Below are 21,075 nucleotides of genomic sequence, written 5' to 3' on the forward strand. Positions count from 1 at the left end.
GACTTAAAACTCAGTGCAGCAGCTTTGGATTATAAAAGAACTGATTGTTTCCCCTTTTCTCTCTCCTTTACACTCACTCTCTTTGGCCTTCCACTCTGGGGTGAAAAAATAAGAAGATTCTTACTACACGCCAGCCTATGATGCTTAGACTTCTCAATCTCCACAATCATCTATCAAAAAACTCTGTTCATCATAAATGATTCAGGCTTTGATCTCATATTATTGAGGCAAAAAGTACAAAACAATTCAAAGAACTTCTTTTCTGAAGTCACATCTGCTGCGGGGCAGGGAGAAATGCATGAATGAAAACAAAGCAATTTGACTAAATAGAACTGTTATTCTGAGTCTCACTTACTCTGACTCCCTAAAGGATTTTGAAAACATCTTCACTAGTAGTTGAGTCTCTTCAACATCATTTTCCATTCATGAGTAATATTATCTGAGCTCATAGGTTTTATCTTTGTACCTCTATTAGGCAGCTATTAACAAGCAGAGATGCCGAGTTACATCTCATATGTCTTAGTTATTTTCCTGTCACTTGAGATAAAATACATTTCCACATCTGAACTACAGCATTTCACCCTTGACTGCAGTGAGACTCTTGTCGATCAAGCAAAACGTATTTAGACCATGTCTGTTCCAGCATTACTGACGAGTCTGACTGCAAAGTCTGTGAGTCTCAGGATAAATTCTTATCCAAATTCTTCTGTAAAAACAAAAAAGAAAGTTAAGGGCTTTCAACATGTAATGGCACAAGCTAGGTGCTTTCATTCTGAAACAGAGAAATAAAATGTGTGAATAAAGTGTATTAAATCGAAACCCAGTGGGGCAAGCGTTAATCCTTGTAGTTCTGTCTCAACCACCTGGGGCAAATTGTGGTGAGACATGAACTTCAGTGAGCAGCCCTGGCCTGTGGCACTGCCAGCTGCCGCCCTCATGGCCTCTTCACTGGGGCGGGGGCTCCTCTCACTGCCAGGGACTTCTCATGACAGGTTCCACATTCATCAAATCCCTAATTTCGGTTTGTCACTGAACTTTTGTCTTTACTCTCACTTCATGACTGCCCTCTTCTGGGCACTCTGCTTGGTATCCTGTACCTTCATCTGAAATATGAGTGGGCATCTCAGCAACTCCCAACTCTTGCATTCTGTGTACTTATAAAACCAGCACCACATGGACAGTGCAAGGTCTGCTGACAACTTTGGATCACGGCTAAGGACTCTGAGTGATTGGATGGCTGTGACTGTGAAATGAATCCCTGGGAATCAGTGCCTGGGAGGCCTTTCTCAAGGGAAGGTGGAGGGTTTCATTTCTTCTCAAATTAAAATTTCACAATTTTGTACCCATGAATATAAAAAAGAGTAGAGCCTTGATTTCTGATATGCCTATAAGCCATCTTTCTTATTATAATGGTACAAAGCACTTGCCTTTTTAAAAAAGGATATTTTCTGCAACAATGTTCTCCTGGACCCCATTTTTAGGGGTTCTTTCTAGATGGTTACAAATGTTTTCAAATTATCCATCTTTGTGTTTTGATTTTCCTTTTCCCTATAGATCTGACTGAAAGCAATCAGGAATACGCATCTCATAGCTGAATATATGGCTGCTTCGCAGTTTCCTCCATCTGACTAATTTATCCATCACCCTTAATCTAGTCTCGCTCAGAGCCTCAAGACACAGTCAAAAAAGAGACAGATTTTCTGCCTCGGTGTGACACACCTTGCACATTGTCTCAGTGCAGTCCTTGTTCCTAAATGAAATGAGCTATTCCTGAGCCTGGTCATTACTGTTTGTGCTCATATTAGCGTTCTGGACCTCTCAGTTCCGTCCAGAATCTTCCTTTAAGCTTGGCTTATGTCAGTCTGGGTCTTCTCTTCCCAGTTCTCCAAATTTTTCCAATTTCTTCCTGTTATAAGTTCCAAAAGTTACTGTACCACATGGTCAGATAAAGTACCCACTTCCCTGGGATGAATATCTGTTTTAGTCTCTCTGGTTACTGGGACAAAATATCCAACACTTGTGAGTTAAAGGAAGAAGGGTTAGGGTTTCTAGTTGTGTCAGTGCATGATCAGCTGGCTCCAAGGCAGAAATGTGGTGATTGAGGGGCAGAGTAGAGAGAAAGTGTTTAACCTACGACATTTAGGAAGAAGAGAGAGAAGGGACGAGCCAGGGACAAACATCCACAATTTGGGGTCACATTCTCAGGCTGAGTCCATTGGTGAGTACAGTGCCCTTGTGACCATTGCTTACCATGCACACGAGAATTTGAAAGATTATAAATAAATCATAACATCATGTGACACTGGGAAAGCGAGAACTCAGTGAAGAGGTGGGACACATACAGAGTTTGCCTTATTGCAGATTCAAACCTCTGATCTCCATCTTGGGCCAGGTGCAGGTAACAAATGGCACTTCTCCTCCATCTCTCTTGAATTAGAGTCAAGGTATATTGGAATTTAAGATTTTTCCCTAACACTTTTTGTTGCTGTTGTTGTTTCTAGAGTTAATTCTTCTACTAAAACAACTCTTTGTCTTTCAGCAACTGTGTATGTGAAATAAATTCCCAAAGCTAGCTTGTTTAAAATTTTCCTTAGCTCATTAAATTTGGCTGTGTATAAAATTCCATGCTCAGAACTATTTTTTCTCTAGCTTTCTACATTAGAAAAATTCAATTCATATTCTCCCGAGAGTAGTGCTTTCTCCTTCACATCACCTATTCAAATCATAATCATGCACTTGTTTCTTGTAAATCTTTTTTCTAATGTGCTCAAGATTGGATAGACTCTATCTATGCCTATACTGCTTAAAAGTTAGTAATAACATTATTCTATTATTTTTCTAAATGATTAGTTTTTATTTGTTTAGTAAATCTATTTACTTTGCTTTTATATCTTTATGTTTTTTGTTTCCTTCAAGTATCTTAGGATTCATGCTTCCTTTTAATAACACAATAGGTACTTTTCTGAGCATTTTTCACTATAAAGGGAGTAACGATTTCCCTTTTCATTTTAAAGATAAATAAGCTGAGCTCCACTCATATCTGAGAAGCATTTGCTGGTTATGATCCTTACTCCACACAAAGTATATGCATTGCCTATCGCCCCCCACTTGACCTTTTCTATAACATTTATGTGTACAATTAATATATGCCATGTTTATTTATGTTTTCTGTCTTCCCTTCTCTACCTGCCCCAAGATGAATACTACATTATGCCCTGGTGTTTTTCCCACTTGATTCACTTTATCTCTATTTTCTATACTGGCAAGTAACCACAAGAAGAATAATCAATGACTAGTGACTGGAAGTCATCCTCTGCAAGGATGCGGAATACAACTGGCATCACAACCTTCCAGAAGTCCCTTCTATCAGGCATGTTTTGCACTTGGAAACATCAGACAAATCAAATGATTTTTCCAGGAAGTAAATTCCATGAATGGGTGGACGGGGACATCAGGTGGAAAAGTTCATCTGCAGTCGTTCCCCAGTAAAGAACTGTTATGGCTTCTGTCCCACCTCCTGAGGCGGCAATTAGTCCTCTCATTGCTGATGGGTAGGTAGTTCTCTGCAGGAGATTCATCTCCAGCGTCTGCTTCATATCTCCTTCACTTGGATTTTCTATTTGTTGTTTTTGTTACTGGAAATTTACTAATATCTCTATTTTTATGACTTTCCTGATATATTTTTGGTACTTATCCCTTTACTTGATCTCATGGGTCTTTGGTGGTAAGGGAGTCAGGGTCATGTGCTCTTTCTGAGTTTAATGAGAAAACCACATGCTTCTTGGTTGATTGACTAATTGGTTGGATTTTAATCCTTGAAGGTAGCCAAAAGGAAAAAAATGTATTAAAAACACTATACTTCCTCAATATTATTCGTTTAGTGTACAACATGAGGGGGAATGAAGAACCTTAACTAAATTGCTAAAGTTTTTCTGTCAATGTACACTGTTTCATGTATTAGTTTGTTATAGTATTTCAATAGTCACTCATGTAGCTATATGGCAGTCCTGTAGAACACATGGGTTAGAAATTAATATTTATATACTATATGCAGGATAACCCTTTGACAAGACTAACCCCACTAAGCTAACAAACAGAAAATTGTTCTTTACAATTCTGTTTTAACTTATGCATCTAAGTAATTTTACAATAACACAAAAATAACATAGTCTGAGAATAGCTCACATGAGTCATTATTTCAAATGCAATTTACTGTTGAAGATAGATGCTTTAAATTGTGTTTAATTATAAAATATTTTCTTTTACCAAACCTTTAGGTAAAAAAAAATTAGGGGAGAAAATTATCTTTTTAAAAGAGTTCCAAAGTTGATTTTCTTTCTATGTATAATATAACAAAAGAAGACAGGATGTGTCACTAATTCTTTAGACAATATTCAGAGTACAGCATAGGGAAACATCATTATTCAGATTATAATAAATTCATTTATGCTGAACTCTCTTTTTAAAAGAGGGTTCTAAAATTTTTTGTCTCTTTAAAACACCATGATTTCTTTCTGATGCCATTCAGACAAAAAAGATGAAAGGTGGTGGCATTATCAGCTAACAGGTGTCCTTGTATCTCATATTTAATATCTTCTTTACTTAAGGGTTTGACTTTCTGTCTATAACTCAGAAAGAGGCAAGGTTGTTTAATTTCTACTGAGTTTCTAAGCTTTCTGATCTATAGTAAAATATTAAAATCTTCCCTAATTTATAAAGATTATACTTTCTAATAATACTTGCAATTTCTAATAATTTTATTGTACTAATTAAATAGGTTGATGTTTGTCATTTTCATTGTCATTGTGAGAAAACTACATCTAGAACAATTAAATTAATTTTCAAAAGTCACATACCTTCTAAGCAGAAAACCTGGAATATCAGTGCTACTGGGTATAAAAACAGAGACAACCCTGTAAATGTGGTTTTATGATAGGGATTTTCTTTGCCTGAATGTAAGAGAAGCTTTTATTTCAATGGTTAAGAGATCTTCTGAGATAGAGAATTTAGTGTATGAAAAAGAAGTCAATTATTACTCTGTCTCCTGATAGAGAAGCAATATTGACAGAACTATTTAACAGTTTTCTCTTAAAGTGATGCAGTTGTAATTCTCAGTATTGATAAAATCTTTTTACTATATATTACTGGAAAAAATAATTTTCATCCTAATAATGATTTGACTAATCAATTTGCTGAATATTACTGCAAGCCTCTAGTAAAGGTTCATTTTTAAAAAGTTGAAGACTCAGTATTTCAAATGCAGATCTTTAGCTAGTAATGAGTATCAGTATAATCTTTGCTTGTTAATTAAACAAAAATATTTTGATTTTTAAAAGGTATCTTTAACACATTTATGCTTGAATCTCAAATTTGAGTTCTATAAAGTTTGTAATAATTATAAAACTATGCACTTTAATTTAAATAAAAAATAAAATAGTTTATGAAATTTGCTTTGCTCATTGTTTGTAAAAGGCACCTAAGAATGCTATAGAGTGATCTCATTTATTTTTATTAAATCTACTCCTTTTTGAATCTTTAATTGGTTGTTTTTCTTAATGATAAAAATTTAAGTCATGACTACCTCAAAAACAGTATATTATAGTAGGAAATGATTCCACTAACTTATTATTGGGGATTCATACAATATTAATTTTTAAATAACCATGTTACATGGTTGGTGTTCTAAAATGGAAAACATATTTTATATGGCATATAGGAAATATTAAATAAATGATTTTTTTTGATGTCTTCATTTAGTGAGTCAAGAAACTAAACAACTGAGAATGTGACATCCTGAATAAGTAGGAAATGTTCCGAAATAATCCTTGGGTCCACATTCCCGATAAAAGCATGTTCCACAACTCTCGAACTCAGAAAGCCCAGTAGCACCACAGCACACAACCCAGGGCAGAGGGCTGTGGAATGCCTCGGCTTTGCATCCACATTGGAGTGCCCTTTCTCACTGGACTCATGCAAGTGGTACTCTGAGACCCTGCCAGACTCAGGAAATTTTAGAGTAGGTGCCTGCCAAACTGGACGTTTGTCAGTGATGGGTTTGCCGCCAACACCTTTCACAATGGTATAATTTTTGACTATAGCACAACAAACAGGTTTGCTAATCACTTGCTGTATGAGGCAAGCTCCCCAAATACTGTGATCCTTAACTGCAGAGAAAAGCACTGCCTGTGCCCCATGTTTCTGTGTCCGATGACATCATTGCCATGGGGCTTAGGGGCTGAGGAAACCAATGTGTACACTAGTGCTAGGAGCTTAATATCTGTCCTGGAGACAGAGTTGTGCTGTCTTTTGAGATCTTCTGGGAAGCTTAGTCTCCTATCATTGGAATGCTCCATATTGATGTGTTTTTTGCCATGGAGCTTCATGTTCTGCTGCCCCTTTGTGTGAGACACCTGGGACTGGCTCCCTCCCATACTCTGCAAGCAGCTGCTAAATTAAGCGACTGTACATCGTCTAGTACCTTTGCTCCCTAAGGAGAGGCAGCACTAACTGAGAATCTGCAGAACAGTTACTGGAATTAAGAAGCGCATTTGGCACGACCATAGAATACAAGTTTAAAATGTGGAGAACAAGAGGTCAGCAAACCTTTCCTGCAAAGGGTAAAATTAGAAATATTTTAGTTTTTCAGGCTATGCATTTGTCAAGAGATCCACAGTTATTGTATGGTAAGTGGCCAAGGATCAAATGTAAGTTAATAGGAAGATTGCATTTGGTAAAATGTGTCTGCAGGCCAGTCTTTGTGGTACATACTCGTAATCCCAGCACTGATCAAGGCTGAGGTAGGAGGATCATGAGGATCATGAGTGTGAGTCCAGGTCGGGCAACTTAGTGACTTACTCAGACCCTGTCTGAAAATAAAATCTAAAAACAGAGCTGAGACCCCGGGGATATAGCACAGTGGCCCAGAGCCTGCTTGGCAAGCATGAGGTTGTGAGTTTATTTTTTGGCACCTAAAAACAAAACAAAACAAATCATATATATATATAACAGAGCTGAGGAGTGTAGTTCAGTGTGCTCAATCCTCAGTACAAAATAATAATAATAATAATAATAATAACAATAATTTACAAAACAAATTGTGGGCCACATTTAGCTTGTGAACTGAAGTTTGTCAATCCATGTCACAGAGTGGAAACATGGCTTAGAAAACTCAGGATTGTATTCAATCACTGAATATTCCCACATTTCAAATTTCCTTCAGCTATTTTCTGTAGTTTTCATTTTAGAAGTCTAGTAATGCTTTTGTTATTTATTCTTAACATTGTGATGGTATCTTATACAATAATAAGAGGAAATACGTATATGTATTAAATTTCCAGTGTTTTTGTCTGCTGCCTTATAGAAATACGATGACTTTTGTGTATACTTACTATTTAAAATTTGCAGAGCTTCCCAGTTAGTTCAATTATATTTTCAAAATTCTTAAAGATTTTCACGGAAAATGAATATGTAACCTACAAAAATTTGGCTTCATTTTTAAAACATCTGAACATTTATGTCTTGCCTCCTTTACATTATTGCACCATTTGGAAAGTCTAGTACAATGCTGAATGAAACAGGTTGAGCACATATTGTTACATTTCTTTATTTATTGAGACAGGGTCTTGCTATGAGTCCAAGCTGGCCTTGAACTTTCTGTGTACCCCAGACTGGCCTTGAATACATGGAGACCCTCCTGCTTCAGCCTGGGATTACAAGCGTGTGCCACCATACCTATCACCTTTTTATTTTAATATAAAGTGAGATATATTTGACCAGTAATTAGTAATTTAGTAATTTAGGCTTAGTTAGAACCTTCTTTTCAGAATTCAGTTCTTGGTTCCTAAATCGTTGAGAATATTTGTATGAATCTTCTACTTTTCGTCTAATGAATATTTGTTGCTCATTTTTGTTGAATGCTTTTTCTTTGTATATAGACATAGGATTATATCTCTTATTTTGATAATATACTGAAAGGCAAAAGTGGATTTTAAATGTTAATTCAACTGTACATTCTAGTATAATATATTATCTTTTTATAAATTGTTGATTTCACTATTGTGTTTTTGAGGAATTTTTGTGTCTATACTTATAAGAAATATTAGTATGTAAAATTATTTTTTGACTAAGATAATTTTGTATTCATGAAATGAAATTGCTTCTATCACTTCTATTTCCTTAAATTGTTTTTACAGTGTTAGTAGTAGTTTTTATATATTTGCTAACATATATCGTTTAAGTCATATAGAATAGAAACTTTTTCCTTTGTACTTTTTTCATAGAAAAATGTTTTAAGAATTCGATTCCTATAGGATATGTCATTATTTATTTGTTGAGCAAACATTTAATAGTTTTGATTTATATATTTATTCCATATATATATATATATATATATATATATATATCACTTTTTCCACTTTTTACATTCCTCATTTTCAATCACAAGATTTTTTTGTGACCTGTCTTATATTATATTATCTCTGTCCATAAAGATCAAGTATTTTCTAGCAGTATGTAAGCCATCCATACCATCATTTCTGTGATGTCAAAATAGTCTTGTTCCAAATTTTATTTCCAATTCCAAATTTGCCCACTTTTGCTGTAATTTTGATAACTCAGGCAGTGTTTGTATTTGTAACCTATTTGTGAGAGCATTACAGCACTGGAAACTCACTGTTTTGCATCAGAAACAAAATTCATAGATGTCTAGTGACCAAGAATTTTCTTTCACTTTATGTGAAAAAGTCCCTGCCATCCATTCCCTGCATGCCTAACTACATTGAAGATATGTATAGATAACGCTTTTGACACAAGATAAAGTACAGTGAAAATGAACCATATATGTTAACAATTATGTCTATGAAAAGTATGCACCAGAGTATTTCTCTAGTAAAAGCTACAGTAATTTCTATAATTTGTTTCACAGTGTAATAATGAGAGAGGTTAAATATACAGGTGGAGTCAATTGTGTACTCCAATCTGAACAATATTTATTTTGGAGCAGTTATTAGAGTGAAGAGTTATTCTCTTCTTTCTTGATTTTCTAGTTTTAATATTAAACTCATATATATATATATATATATATATATATATATATATATATAGTTTGTTGGTGAAGTAATTATTAACCGTGAAATAAAAATGCATATGAATTGTCTTTTGCTAGTTTAGATTTTTACAAGTACATGTGTACATATACTTGTGCATATATGCATACATACAAGTTTAAAGACATATTAATTATCCTCTGATTCCAATGTTACTATCTGCACTAGCTGTAGTTTTCCACTGGATAACCCATTCTATCCTAAGATACTTTCTTCAGCAGTGAATACCTGTGAGAAGCCAGCATGCTCTGGAATAATTTCCATTAACTGGGTCTCCAAGTGGTGTGCTGTATATCAAAGCCTTCAGGCTTGAGATACACTGCAGGGTTCTTTCTCTTGGTAAATGAAGCATGTTTTTTGGAGCACTGTGCACATTTGTGAATAGGAGTCTAGGGGAAAATAAAGTGTTGATTGTCTTGATATCTAGTCTAGAAATAAGAAGTGAGCCAGAATGTAAGCTTTGGTAAACAGAAATATCATCAAGATATTTAAAAAGTGGATGGGAAAGATTTTATGAGTTAGAATGTCAAACAATTTAATTAACTAAGATACGGTCAGATGATCTCATTTCACTGAATAGCTTGTGGGTCCAAGGCTATTTACTTTCTTTACAAATAGTTTTCTTGGTACAATTAACACCTGCTTTTTGAAATCATTGGAGAGATGATTGAAGGAGATGTCAATTAAATATTAGAGCAGGTACTTTTCTTTTATGCTCCTTAAAACCTTTCTGGGTTTAATATATGCTTATGTACTTAAAGATTTCATTTTGGCTCCAGAACATGAACTAGAAAAGTAAACAGCACTTCTTACTTTAAAACACTTCAGTGCTTCTGTGCTGAATGTTACTAATAGCTTTGTTGTTCCGATATAATTCTCTAGGTATTTCTTTCTTGCTTTGTAGTTTGCCTTTCATTTGTTGAAGCAGATAGTCTTATGATTTGAATTCAGAGGTATATGAGGTGTGAAAATACATTCATATGCATCTGCTAATGAGACTGATTTTGTAGCAAACATACCAGGCTTTATGCATCTCGCTATGTGTTTATATTTTTAAAAAATCACTCTATGTAAATTACACAACTTTCACCCATTCTATTTTTTGCCTGAGTTATTCTTCAAAGTTCTCCTTTAGGATTGCTTTTACTTTTGATAATTTGGTGGTAGATTTGTCTTCTACAAATACAGTGTTTTAAAAGCAGAAATCAATGCATGTGGTAAATAAGATGGTATCAATATAGGACATCCTTACTCTCCATTCACTGGCCACTAAACATTTTTTATCAACACAAAAAACAAGGAAGGTACAAATAATAGGACAACTAGACACACTGAAATGACCTAGGCATGTCACCATGAAGTCTGCCAGCTTCTAAGGTTATGTTATTCTCTTGTTTTATTCCATGCATTGATTCCAGTAGGTAGAATGTGTGTGGTTTAAAACTGTTTCTCGTCACTGTCAGCAAGAAAATTTAGCAGCACTGTGCTTGCATGGCTCATGGGCTATGCCTCTGTATACTGTCGCTACGTTTCATCTAATTTTGTCTCCTTCTCTTGTTTTGAGGATGTACAATTAAAAGGTCTTATGTCTGAATTCTACCCTATTTTTGTTGTCTCTATCATACTCAATTAATTCCATTACCATTATATTCTTTTTTATAAAAAAAATCAGCCTTATATAATTATACATTTCAAAAAACTATCTTTATAAATATATTTAAATATTCTTAGTAAATTAAATAGTCCGATTCTACTTAAAATATATTCTCTTCTTGTAGCAATGTATCCAATCATCATTCAGGATATAAAATTAATTTTAGTAATGCAACAGAAATTGATTGTCATAGATGTAGTGCTTGACATCCCTCAGTTATAAAGCAAGTGGTTTATGCATTGGGATGCATACCACTTGAGAATTAAAAATTGTCCCTTATAAGCGAACTTTAAGTAGCAAATTATTAAAATTATTTTCAATTATCATTTTTGCCTAGTATAATATAGGATCACACTTATACACATGTGAGCAAGGTCCGTCAGCAATTTTTCATAACACATAGAGGTCAAGATTTGAAATCTGGCCAAGAAAGCTCTGTGCAATCAAACCAAATCCTCTGACTTATCCTCTCGGTGCTTTTATCCATCCTGCAATAATGCAAGTTCAAGGTTCAGGTGTTTTACAATTTCTCTTTCAAACTTTCTTTATATACTTTTTAAAATCTAACAACATTTTACTTTTGTTGTTTATATTTCTATAATGAATGGAATTGATCTATAAATTTTGAGGGAAGCATTATATTTCTTTATCACATAAGCATAATAAGCAGGATCAAATTAACTACTTTTTTATTTTGGAAAAACATCATAAAAATATATTCAAGATCACTAATATATTTTTAGCACACCATTATTTATACTATGGTTTAAAAATAGCAGATCTTCATTCCTTTCACAAACTCATGTTTTCCTTTGATTACACTCTCAATAGAATATAGAGAATAGGAACAATAATTCACAAATATTATTCCAGGTACATAAATGGAAAGATAGGAGGCATTCAGATCCTACTTAGCAAAGATAATTGACTCAAAGGTGTAGATTAAGAGTAAAGCAAACTTTTCTGTTAAAGGGCCAGATACCTCTGTTTTTCACTTTGAGGTTAAGATACTCTTTGTTGTGACTGCTTACCTCTGCTTTATACAAAGGCAGCCTCAGACAATGTCAATGAAAGGACATAGCTATGCTTTAATAAATAATTATATAGAAAAAATGGTGGCCACATGTAGATCACTGACCACAGTGTACTCACATTTCATTCAGTGACTATGTTTCATAAATTTTAAGTATGCACTTGGTCCAGTGTTATCCTTCTCTCTTGTCCACATAAGATACTTTTTACAATGTCATCGAATCCTTCCATTGTGTAATAAGAAATTCATTTGAAAAGAAAATTCCCTGGAAATCTCTTATTATTATTTACTGCAAATAATGACACACTATTTTTAAAACATGACCTCTATGAAGGTTATCCATTATATAATATAAAAATTATCATTTAGTGCTCAAGAATTTCTTGCAACTATCACTGAAAAATCATTGCATAATATTTCAGAACGTTTTATTGCTATCATATTTAACATTCTCTACTTACAATAAAATTTATATAAGTGGACAAAAAGGTGGTGGAGATGTCTTATCATAAATTTTTGCTATAACAATTTTCCCATGCTTTGTTAGTTTAGTGCTATTGGTTTAAAACAACAATAAAGATCACATAAGCAAGAAAAAAGGCATATTTAGTATTTTCCAACAACAAAGTATTTACTTACTTTTCATAAAGATATATGTATTATATATAGGTATGACTGTGATCTACAAATATGTGAAGAATGATAAATCTCATTTGTTTTAGTCTATTTTGTGTCCCTAAAATAAAATATCTGTGACTAAGTAACTTATGAATAGATGAATTTGGCTCACAATCTCAGTGGCTGGAGGGTACAGCATAGCATAGCTGTACTAGTAAATCTTTGCTGACTGCATCACAACTCGGCAAAAGGAAAGCAAAGTGCAGAAAGCATGGGAGAGAGAGACTGGAGAAGGCCAAGTTCATTCTTTTTACAATAACTTTTTCTCATAGGAAACAAGGTAATCCCTTCTGAAAGCAGAACCCTCGCACCCCCAAAGATCTAGTTGTCCCCTACTGAAATTCATCAAGTAAAACATTCAGCAGTCCTCAAGACGGCCACTCTGTAGCCCAAGCTGCCCACACTTGAACATTGAAGGCACAAATTGCATATACAACACAGCAAGATTTCACTTCTGAAAGCTGTTGAGTTGATAAAATGTAGACTCCTTAGAGGAGCTAAAACAAAATATCTGTTTAACCTTATGCTTTTCTCCAAGAAGAGTGGGAGATAAAAAACTACTATCAGAAAGAATTTGCCTCATTTATAATTCATGTGCATCTATTCCCTTTAGGTTGCTCTAAATTCTATTAAAAATCTGTTTCATTTTTTCCATGCAAAGTCATAAATGGAAGTGAGCATGAACAATTTTGAACTTTCAGTATTCTTTTCTAAAGTACCTACAGAAAATGTAAACGTAGATGTGTTTGTGCTTTAATTATTAAAATAATTTATTAGTTTAAAAGGTAGAATTTAAATATCTAAGCATTTCAAATGCTGCCCACTGGGGTACTTTCTAGCAGTAATAATACTCTGTGTTGACCTTCTAGCAAAGTGTTGATGATTGGCACCACAAGTGTAGTGTTAATGTTCAACAGATAACCTTTGCTGACCTTTGATAGCTAGTGATGATGAGTAACTTGTCTTCTTATAATGGATTAACTATATTTTAAATACCATTAAAAATTTTCCTGTTCTTAATTCACTGGAAGAAAAGAATCATATTTTCTTATAAATTCTGGATCCTATACTTATGGAGCTGATAAATTTTTTCCTCTCATTATTCCTCCTTTTTTTCTTTCTTTATTCTTTTGTTTTTATCACCTTCTCTTCTTCTCATGTATATCAGAAAAATTACCCTCCTACGCTTAGGGAAACTGGCCAACCCTGCACCCCTTACATTGAAGAAATGAGCTCAGTAGCACTTTATGAGTCACATCTCCTCACAGTCTAGGTTAAGAGGATAATGTGCCATTCAGGGATCAAAAAATGTCATTTGAGAAACTTGCATGGTGTTTGTGTAGGCTGCAAATGCCTCTGTGACCATGAAGGATATGACTTTAGTAATAGTGGCATCCACAGTGTCCTGTTTATCACTTTATGACACAAATAGGAGTTATGTGAGGAGCACATTGGATCTCTCCATGATGTCAACTCCCTTAAACTGTACAGGAACTAGACATTATACTGTGAACTTAAGATCTCAGAACTCTGCATCTGATGAATAAAGTGAGTGCCTTGATCACTACCATTAATTATTAAGAACTCCAAAAACAATGAGTGGCCTTTTGAGACCTTTTTACTGTGACCTCAGTGTAGGTGACTCCATTTTTGTTCTCCCGGAAAAAAGTGGTTATAGTCAAGATCTTCACTGAAACAATAATGTAACAAAGCAGCTGGTCATGCAAGGCTAGATACCTTTCCTTCTCATTTTCTTTTCTGCTGCTTTCTATGCTTCTTTTACTCCTAAACGCAGGACACATCCACGGTGGCCCAAAGTTGTGAGGTTGCCCATCGGTAAATGTGTAGTAAGGTTCTTCAGATATTAAAATACTATTGAAATAAGCATTGAATAAAACATGTCAACCAAATAATACCAAAATATTTCCTTATGGGATGGCATCAATAGTCTTAGCAAGATTTGTTCTTAGATACAGGTACTTAGTAAGTGAGAATCATAACATTCAGGTTGTAATAATCTACCTTGAAATAGTAGTCAGGTTTCTAATACCAATCAGGCTATCAAATGAAGAACCAGTGTAGATAATCATGCCTTTAATTCTTAGATCTTAATGATTTCAATGTTGAATCTTCTGTTTTAATTTACATTAGCAATATTAACTACCTCATGGACTCCAGTTAAAATTGTTACATTGACTCCAAGATACTTTAAGAAAACTATAATATGAACACAGAAAATTAGACAAGAAGTTAGTTCCGAAGTTTCAGGTGATATATATATAACTGTGCCTTAGTAGTCCTTCATACAATCTGAAGGAAGAGGACACAGTCACACAGTGATTATGTCAGAGCAAAGTGAATACCCAAGTCTGTTCTCACTGCTGTATTTCCTATAACTTTTAATGTAATATAATACTACATTAATGTAAAAATACTCAATTATATCTATACCTGAGTTCTTAGCAGACAATACATGAGAGCGTGGAGATGGATGAGACCCAATTACTGCTTTAAAGCTGTTCTACATTTAATTATGCCCCCAAAATTCATATGTTGAAGTTGTGGCCCGTATTACTTTACAGTGTGGCCTAATTTGGTGAAAGGATCTTTAGAGAGATAATCATGCCAAAATGAGGTTCTTAAGATGATGCATAATCCTGTATTACTGGTGCTCAAATTTTTCTCTTTTTCTAAGTACATCAGGCATCCTGAATTAGGTCTGTTTTCCCGAGGAAAGAGAATGTGAATGGGTTATTCTTTTGGAACCTTCAGAAGCAACCAGTTTTACCAAGATCTGAACCTTAGACTTCCAGTCTTCAGAATTATGACAATTAATTGTTACTGGTTAAGCTGTCCAGCTTTTAGTATGCCCTCTCAGAACCCTTAGAAAATGATTATAACAGTACAGATAAGAAAAATACTTAATATGGTAATTGATTGCTTATAAAATAGTGTTATTTGCTAATATTTCACTTAGATTTTAAATGAAATAATTTACAAAATAATTTTAATAATTTAATACTACTTGCATAGAAATAATTTCAACACATTTATAAAGTAATATAATGATAAAATATTATAAATGATTACAAAATATGTAAAAGTATGCAAGTTTTGGTAAACCAATCATTTTAAGTGCCTGCCTAAATTTAAAGATCTTCCCTTTATATTTGATTGAAATTAACTTATAGACAATGGTATGTTTTACATAATTATGTGAAAGGCAGAAATTTTTAAACTTTACTAAACTTTTTCGAAAGCTTTCTGGAACTTACATAATAGAAGCATACCACATGGTATCTATGTCAGATTTAAATGCCAATGAAAGCAAGAAGTTGTGTTAAATAAAAGTAAAACTTTTCACTGGAATACATTTTTCCTACCCACAATTGATTTTGATAGGTTGCTAGAATTTTCTACAAAGGTGACATTTTCTTAATGTTTTAATTGGCAATTTTAATTTTAATGTGGCATCTGGAGAAGCTGTGCTGTTGGAACATCATATTTGGGGAGTGGCACATGTTGTAAAGAAACTCATGAATGACACGTCAGGATGACAGGAAATTGGAGCTTTATGCTAAGATCAGAAGTGTCATAGTGCAAAGTTTCCAAATGCGGAGCACACATTTTAGAGGTGTGGCTCTGAATGCGGTCAGAAAAACAATTTGTGCAGTGAAAGGAAGAAACTTGTTGTTGAAAACAGACTTACCAGTTCTCTCGTGCATCCCTTCTAGGCTTTTGTTTGAATTCTATCTGCTTTTCTAATTCATCTTTACAATACATCATTATTTGTAGCTAAAACTATTTTTCTCATTTCTCCTAACAGCTTCTTTCTGCCTTGATTTCTTTAACAATTTCTTGATGTTAAATTCTAGGCTGAGTTTATTTCTTTAGACAAAGAAATCAGTTTGCAATAAACTTAACAAATTATGAAATTAGTTATTTGATATTTCTGAAAAATTCTTACTAGTAATTTTTCAGCTTCTCTCTATCATTCTAATTTTACCTTACAGAATATTTATCAAATTTATGATTGACTTTATTTTTCTGTTTTTTTTTTTTTTTCTTTCTTAAAACAACTTTTGGTAATTTTAGGTCATCTTAAATCTATAAGCTACATTCTGAATAATTTTATTATTCCTAGCTTTAATTTTTAAAACGCTTTTGATGTATGTAATTTTCTGTTTGTAATTTCCAAGAACAACAGGAAGAAATTTTCACATAGAGAGTCGACATGTAAACATTTCTGAGATGAATAAATTGAACACTATTCATGCTCTAGATTTAATAGGCAAAAGACTCAGTCACTGAAATGTTCTTCCGACAAAAAATAATCTCAATTCTGATTTACTACATTGAACAGTTGTATATCTTTGGGAAATATATAGAGATACAATAAATAGATAATTTTTAGATTAATTTGTTCAATATGCTATTGGAGACATGAATTTATTTTTTCTATGTAACCAGTTTATTGTTATTGTCAAACTGTGTTTCATCACACATACACACACACACACACACACACACACACACACACACACACGAGAGAGAGAGAGAGAGAGAGAGAGAGAGAGAGAGAGAGAGAGACAGAGAGAGAGACAGAGAGAGAGACAGAGAGAGAGACAGAGAGAGAGAAGCAAATACATATATATATTTGCTTTATATATGTACATTTCAGGGAAAGAAATCTTGAAAAAAATTTTCTAATGTTAAATTCATTGAGACAGCAAGAGATTAACACAAGTTATCTTTGACCTCTTCAGCTACAAGAGGGGCTCAAAGTGGTGGCCATTAGCTTCCAGATATTTATTAGTAAAGTGAACTGCTGGCTGGGTAACCTGAGATTGCTACATATGCATGTTCAATTTCTTCTCCCAGGGCTTGCACTGTAGTGGTTTTTTGTTTTGTTTTGTTTTGTTTTGTTTGTTTTTTTGTGATATACAACCTGTTTTAGGGTCCTCCACATACAATCTGTTGAAAAACATCATGCTATTTTTCTTTTACAGAAGTATGATTACACATGTTTATCCAGTGTATTGCTGGTAAGCATTTGCAATGCTTCTACTTTGAGACTGATGCAGAAAATGCTGCTATAAATATTTAGTATGTGTCATTTCATGCATGCAAAAAGATAAGTTTATGGTGGTTTTACACTGAATACTCAAATCAGCTAAAAATAATTCCCATAGCTATTTTTCCTATATATCTCTTGTTTATGGTTGAAAACAAAAGAAATTTATAAAAATAGAGCTATCATTTGATTCCAGTAAATCACTCTTTGGTATATATCCAAAGGACATAAAGTAAGCATGCTATATATAGGGATACCTGTATAGCTATCATCACGGACATATAGCTATCATGCAGGACATCATAGCCAAGTTGGGGAACCAGCGTAGGCATCCATCAACAGAGGAATAAAGAAAATTTAATGTATATAGTCAATGGAGTATTATTTAGTCATTTAAAAAGAACTAAATTTTGCATTTGCAGAAAACTAAAATTTGCATTTGCAGGAGATATCTGTGAACCCAGATATCCTCTGATTGAGTAAAAGAACCTTGGCTCAGAAAGACAGACATTGCATGTACTCATATACATGGAATACTAAGTGAAGTAAATCAGATACAAGCTCACTATTGCATGTTTTCTCTTATGAGAAAAAAATATATAAATGCTTTAAAAAGCAAAATAAAAGATAGATGTGAAAGACTGAGGCAGACTTTGTGGAGCTGTAAATTAAATCCAGAGAAATGAAAATAAATATGGTATGAAATATATATGTACCAATTTTGCTAGATGAATGCTACTACTATTTTTCATTAAATTTTGGTAATAAAAATCAAGAGTAAAATGATGACTATCATTTGACAAGATAAAAGGCATCAGAGGAGACATAGTAGTATAAGTGTGGGTAATAGCCAGAGTGAATATGATCCAAATACGTTGTACACTTTGAAAGGCCTCTCCCTAACTTGTGAAACTAGGGGAGGGGGGTGATGGGGAGAGAAAGGTGATAGGGGAATTATTAAAATATGCTCCCTGATCAAATCTTCCAGAATCAGTCGATAAGTTCTAATAAAAATGTTAGAATATATATATATATATGTGACAATTTAGTACTTAGTTCCTTACAGTGTCAGGAACTGCTGCAATTCAATTTTCAGCTTCTACTTTTTTCAGTTCCTGGCTATGTATTTGCAGACTGTAGAGTAAAGTGTGCCAACTTGGCCTGCATGTCAACCTCATCCTTGGAACTGCTTTGTTTAGTAATAGAATAGAGTTCAAATTTGCTAGGTTTCCTGAAGTTTGTTCTATGACATTAGTGCATCTTCACAGCTTCTACTTTTTTCTTTGCATTTATATTTTTCCTTGCTTATCTTGTATCCATCTTTATGACTGCCAGCCATGTACCTCAGCATCAAATATAGAAACAAAACTATATACATACTAACAAGCTTTCACAATGAGTAAGGTCTGATCTCAGCAATAATTCCTGCCCCCATATTCTTCAAAAAGTTCCACTTCTTTGATTAAACACAGATTTAGCATGAAAATTGCCTGTGTTCAGCTTTAGTAGCAAACGCAAGTTCAAATTCCAATCCATTTGTTGTCCAATTTTTAGTAAGTTAACTGTCTTATTTCTATTTGATACATAGGTATTCCCATACACTAAACTGGAATCCTTTCTCAGTTATATACAATCATCTTTCCCAATCAATAGTCTAACTTTTACATTAATATTTCAATATAGCTTCTCCAAATTTCATTTACATTTAATGATTTCTATATTTTAAGAAATCTTTAGCTAGTCCACATTTTCTAAATTTTATTCCATATTCTCTTTAGAAAGATTTATTTTTTCTTTTGGTATTACATTCTACTTTGAACTATCCGTTGTGTGTAGGCATAAGTTAGGAAGCAGATTTTATTATTTCTATATGGATTTTCAATTTATTTACTACCAGACATTAACAAAAATCAATCCTTTCTTTACCAGTTTGAAAGGATACATTTTCACAGTCCAGGTACCAATATATCCCTGGGGTTTTAGGGGATTGGGTACCCTGTCATTCTCAGTGTATGTATTTACCAAATCAAAGTAACTATTCTTGAAACACATTATTTCCAGTGTCTTTCCATTTTCATTTCTAAACATGAATGTTTCTGAACTATCTTTATCTTACTGACTTCAATATTATTTTCCCTCATAATACACAGCATAACTTATATGAACTCTGTATCCTCTTATTTGTTGTATTTTCATTTATACTGTGTCAAATCTTAAAGTTGAGGGTGATCTTAAAATAAATGTGTATTTTTTACTCTGGACAAAAAAAAAAAAACTTTGTTAAATATTTAGTAACTGCTTAAATATTCAATACTCCAATTAGCTTTTGTTCATATTAAATTTAAAGTAGGTGTCATAAGGTATCTGACTATTATGCTAGGTTCATTTGATTTTCTCTTACAAGATGGATAGAGGTATTAAATGTTTCCTATCATCCAACTCCCGATTATGCGTTCTGATGATGTGCAGACGAATTCAATTTCCTTAAAGCACCCTGAGGATCTCTCTACAGTTCACACTTACTTTTACCCTGAACTAATAACTTCTAAGCAATGAATTTGGTAGCTTGCACTGGCCCCTTTATCCTGAGTTTGTGTGCATTGACTCCCAGCATAAGCTCAAAACAGCAAAGACTATTAAAACTCTGTTCAGTTTTTATACAATCAACTAATTCTCAGCTAGAATTATCAGAGAGCTCAAAGCAAAAAAAAAAAAAAAAAAAAAAAAAAAAAAAAAAAAAAAAAAAAACCTTCCAAATTTAAGATGAAGATTGTTCTGTTGAGTTGTCGCTCTGATTTTGCCTGTAGAATAGTTGCCAGAAGAGTACTACTTTTATTTTGTTTTGTTGCAGTTTTTTTCTTATTTTGGAATATTTTTGGATAGATTTTATGTAGATTTACTAGTGTTTCATTACCTAAAGATGAGATTCTGATTTTTCCTTTCTTCTGTTGTGCTCAATTTTTTGTTTATGCTTCTCATTAGTGCTCAAGTTAATTTACCTATGTTGTTTTGTTTCTAATGTTATACCTCAAATATTTTGGAACATTTCCATTGTAATTTCTATTAATTAATTCCCTTCAAATTTTTAAAAAGACTTACTATATCTGTAAAGGTATTGATTCTCTTACCCTTCATACTATTTAACTTTTATAGTGTGTAACTTTCCTAAGTGCTTTGTTAGATTTTAAATTTGTCTTTTCTATTTTTCTTTTGTTTCTGTGAAGTTCTGTAAGTCCTAAATTGTGAGTGAGTCTCTGCTGTGAAGTTTACTGTCTGCTTTCCTTAGCAAACAATTCCTTTTTCTGTATCTCTAGAAATTGTATCTCCTGGTTTTATTTTAGGTGCAATAGACAAAATTGAAGAAAGCAAGTTCTTTGACTGCGGTTTTAGTTTTCCTATTTTTGGATAACTTTCATTTAACAAATTTTAAGTACTCTACCAATTCTGTAGTTGTTCCTACTTTGTTGTTGTCTCTGTTTTTCCTACTATTTGCTATCTAATATTGTGACTTGCATGGTAAACTGCAGATACA

This window comes from Cavia porcellus, unplaced genomic scaffold, assembly GCF_034190915.1.
Source record: "Cavia porcellus strain 051 isolate PalLab524CR breed Dunkin Hartley unplaced genomic scaffold, mCavPor4.1 scaffold_5, whole genome shotgun sequence".
NCBI lineage: Eukaryota > Metazoa > Chordata > Mammalia > Rodentia > Caviidae > Cavia > Cavia porcellus.